We start from the raw sequence: 5,330 nt of genomic DNA on the forward strand, positions 1-5,330 counted from the left end.
GGATGTAGAAGATCATAACATGAGTGATTCGCAAGATTTGGATATCTATCTATCTATCTATCTATCTATCTATCTATATATATATATATATATATATATATATATATCAACAAATGTGCTACTTCATTCTACGATATATATATGATCCATCTCTATAGATATCATCATCTACATCAAGAAAGACCTGTGCTTTCGTAGAATTTCAAAAAACTATTTGGAAATCGAACAAAAGAAGAATCTAGCCCTTAGGCAGGACCATGCATAATATAGAAATCACACTTGTAAAGGGGGGACAATTACCTAGAGCAGCGGATGTGATATTACCAGAGTCGTTCAAAGACACCTTCTTTGTATTCTGGTTTGTGTGTGTCGACTATTGATTCTATGTCATCAAAGCATGCTGACAACAGAAAAGAAATGCTAAAATCCGATCAAATTTATTTTAATCGATTAGCTAACATGGTGATTAACCGTATTCAGAAACATGGAAAAAAAACATTGTCTTAAGAAATTATCGATTAAGCGGTGAAAATATTCAACAAAAGACAGAAACAAATCAACTATCCATTTTACGTCAAGCAATACGTGGAGTAACCCCGATATAAAAGTAAAAGCAAGACGTGTAGGTGTATCGACTCATCAAGTTCCCAGACGCTGCATTCTCCGGAAAATTCAAATTGAAGCAATTAGATATCCAACTCGAGCCTATATGACATGACTAATCAATAGATCCACCTTTGTCATATATTCCATACATCACACTAGATAGATATCATATTCTTGGAATACGATTCACTTTCAAGATGCCTTTTGTGGTGTAATGGAGTAAGCAATATTTTCTATCCTGTCTTTCTTTTCTTAAAAAATGGCGAATTATACCGAATTTTGCCTTCAAACAAGCCTTTCCGTTCAAAAATCGAGAAAATGAACTCTCAAAAGTAAGCCCTTTCTTATTATACAATATCTTCGCCATGGATGATAGTATTCCTCCTTGAAGAGAAGGTAGGATCTCATTATTTATTCACTATTAAAACAATTTGAATATAAGAATTTTTGTCAATAATTCTTGATGTATAGGTTTACGATGTTTAATTAAATAAAAAGAGGGCGAAATGATTTCCCTTTAAGTTGATGATATTCAGCAATTCACCAAAATAATAATAATAATAATAAATAAATAATAAAAATGAATAATTTTTTATTCAGTTTTATTAATGAAGTGTATGAACGTAGATCAATCAAATAATGATATTTCTATACCCATGGACTATTATTTATCCATTATATAATGATTGGACCTTGGAGAGCCCGAGAAGAAATGGAAATAGTTGTGGAAGGGGGCGGAAGATACTTTATTATATACGAGGAACTCACGAAAATATGTCAGTGCTCAAGCATCCAATCAATTCAAATGAGGGTCAACAAAAAAAGAATAGGACCTATTATTCTTACATGTTCCATTAACATTCCCTTGAGATGTTACTGCGTATTTTGCTTGGGTTTAATCTTTCCCGATTATAAATCATATTGAAATTTCTTAAAAAATGAGCGAAATTATTGGATTGGTTTTTTAATAGTCTTTGTTGTTTTTTACTCTGCGCCATTGATTCTACTATTATTAGTGAGGAATAAAGGAACAATTACTTTATATTTATAGAGATAGGGAACATAATTAATATGGATATAGTAAGTCTTGCTTGCGTTGTTTTAATTGTAGTCTTTACTTTTTCCCTTTCACTCGTAGTGTGGGACAGGAGTGGACTCTAGGGGTTCTGCTAATTTAGTTAAGGAAGCAAATTGTATGAATATAAATTTCTTTCTAGATGGTTCTGCAACACGTTTGGAAAAAAATAAAGATATCTTCATTTTGAAATTCAATTGGACTCGACTGGAGTAATGTATTATTGGAATCAACCTCTTTCAATCAAATATCTATTTCAACGATTTCCATGTTTGTTGTTCAAAAGGAAAAGGATCATAGGAAATTTATTCGAACGTAATTCTTACTAAATTTTCTATTCCAATCAATGGCCTCTTCCTAGGTGATACCAAGGAGGGACGAGCTTTTTTATTTGGTTCTCTCTTTATAGTTCAAAAAAGAAGTGGTACTGTTTAGTGTATACTCACTTTGTATGAGAATGAAAGGATATAAACATAGTGGTTGTCTAACGAGATACTATTTAGAATAAGATCGTCTGGTGAATCACATTTTGTGCATTTACCTTTCGAATTTTGGAAATTTGATTTAAACTTTATTTACTTATTTCATATCATGGTTCATGCCTTAAAAATCAGTGAGGTTCACTCTTGATTTTTGATACCTGTGGAACTACTCTCAATTGTTTACTTCTTGGGGATGTGAAAAAAAATAACTATGTGATTTTTTTATATGCCTATATCTATGTCTTTTGCTTCATTGATTTGATTCTCTCAAGATGGTCTGAGGACCAAACAACCACCTAGGTGTAGTTTAAAGGTTCCAACCTGCTCTCATATCGTAACACTTCTAAATGTACCCAAACTTGAATAATTCATAATCTTTGTTTGATCATTTTTCAAGAAGTGGCCGACATAGGAAAATCAAATAGTTGCTCAATGGTCAAATCTGGTGATAATGCTACAGTATGATACCAAGAAAGCCAAGTCAACCACAGTTTCATCCAATTGAGGATAGCAAACCGCTCAAGTTTCTAAGTTGTAAAGCAAAATAGACAAAAAAAAGATGTGGATAAACAGAAATGAGAGAAAGAGAGAAAAAGAATACCAATGATATAAAATTCCAATATTTTAGGTCTATGAGTGATCTTATAAAAGGAAGTGTAATAAAGTATCAATACACATTCATAACATACTAAAAATAATTTTCTTATAGAATTAGAACAAAAAATCAAGAGCTTCGCTCCAATAAAGGCAGGGAAGATTCACTGAAGAATCAATTTGATACTGAGCTTCATTATAGAATTCAGACCTAACCATTAAGTCAAAAGTTATGTGAACGGCGGAACTTGGGAATGCAAAAGATCCTATTGAAAAAGGAATCTAAATGATTCACTAGTTGGGATGAAGGAACGAACCATTTATTAATTCATGTATTCTGAGATCTGAAAAGTCACGAGTTAACCTTACAAATGAAATAGAGATTGATAGAGTAAATATTCGCCCGCGAAAAGTCAAATTGGAGGAGAATATGGGCAATAGTTTCCTTTTATTGGCACTATGGTTTTATTTATTTTTGCTTCTAATTGGGCAATAGGTTCCTTTTATTGGCACTAGCCTCACCCACGAATGATTTAAAAACTAATGTTGCTTTGTCTTTTCTCTCATCCGTGGCATATTTCTATGCGGGTCTTACAAAAAAGGGCATTAGATTATTTTGGAAAATATATTCAACTAACTCCAATACTTTTACCCATTAACATCTTAGAAGATTTAAAAAACCTTTATCACTTAGTTTTCAACATTTTGGGAATATCTTAGCTGATGAATTAGTAGTTGTTGTTCTTGTTTCTTTAGTACCCTTAGTAGTTCCTTTACCTGTCATGCTCCTTGGATTACTTACAAGTGGTATTCAAGCTCTTATTTTTGCAACTTTAGCCACGTCTAATATACGTGAATCCATGGAGGGCTACAATTGAAATAGTCTTTTTTAGCTTAGCCCATAATAGTGTATAAATGTATATGGTGGGTGGCTCAAGCGAATTACTTAACTTATTGAATAGAATAGAGGAATCTAAATATACAACTATGCTATATACAATCTAGAGTGATAGCAAAAACATTACGATGATATTAAAGAGTAAGGGAAAAGATTTAAAAACAAAGATCTTTTTCCTAACATTCCCCTTTCCTTCACGTAATATCATACTTCGTCTCAATGAATATTCACTTTAGATTACTTAGTCCATCTAATTATTAGTTCATTGTTAAAACAATTTGAAAATAAGAATTTTGAGGAAAGGATCAAACTAGTCCCTTTTCTTTGCACTAATATTGCAAACATGAGGGACTATTAATGCTTCATTTGAAAACTCAAGAATCACTTTGAGCCTTAGCCCAAAGGTAAGAAACTATTTTGAGCTTTTCCTGTAAGAATTTTTGTCAATAGTTCTTGTTGTATAGCTGTATGAGGTGTAATTAAATGAAAATAAGGGCGAAATGATTTCCCTTTTAGTGGATTTTATTCATTGATTCACTAAAATATTAATAACAAATAAATAATGAAAATGAATAATTTTTTTATTCACTTTTATTAATAAAGTTCATGAACTTAGATCAATCAAATAATGGTATTTCTATACCTATGGAATTTGTCGTCTTAATAAATTTGTGCATTTTGATTTCTCTAGGTGGAATAATAAAAAAAGGTAAGATTCAGAAGAATTTTTGAAAAGCTTTTTTAGTATTTTAGAAAGGGGAGCGAAGTATCCGTACTTGAATAACTAAAAGTGAACCCTTCTAGATGTTTTGACACTTGATTCTCGAATAGGATTGAATCTAACATGAATGCTTGGTTTACGTTATGGAAGAAAGACATGTATATGTGATTTTAGATATTGCCTAGTTCTAAGTTATATATGAAATGAACTAAAGATATATTTTTCTAGGGGATTCTAATAGACTAGAAGTCCTTCAAGCCCCTTGTGATTGTGAATTGATGAATAAATGGATGAAATCAAGAAATAATTAAAATATCAGTTCGAACCAAGAACAAGAAATGGAAGAACAATAGTCCTATGGATTCACAAAGACTCTGTGGCTAAAAAACAAAAAAGATATATCAAAGTTGTTTTGATGATTCAATAATCTTATTACTTCAATACGAATTTCATAGCTACTTCGACAGGATGAGTCGTAGTGAGGGAACATTTAAGTCATAATTCATTTGTTGATTGTATCATTATTTTTTTTTAGTACGAGGAACTTGTTGTGAATCCACTGATTTCTGCTGCTTCCGTTATTGCTGCTGGATTGTTCGTAAGGCTTGCTTCTATTGGACCTGGAGTTGGTCAAGTTACTATTGCGGGTCAAGCTATAGAGGGTATCATGAGACAGCCTGAGGCAGAGGGAAAAATACGAGGTATGCTATTGCTTAGTCTAGCTTCTGTAGAACATTTCATCGTTTGCTTTTTCAAATTATATAAAGATTTCCCTACTCCCATTCTATATTCTTTTAGAAAAGAACCAATGGGAAGGGCTAATTTGCAGATGAGGAATTAGCCTACTGACTGGCTTTTATCCTTTCCGTTCATAGACCAAGGGAAACTCTTTTTAGTAAGTGTTAGTGTTCCAATAACCAATAAAAGGGATCACTTTAACTGACGCCGCTGAGT

Source organism: Solanum lycopersicum, chromosome 12, assembly GCF_036512215.1.
Source record: "Solanum lycopersicum chromosome 12, SLM_r2.1".
NCBI classification, from domain to species: domain Eukaryota; kingdom Viridiplantae; phylum Streptophyta; class Magnoliopsida; order Solanales; family Solanaceae; genus Solanum; species Solanum lycopersicum.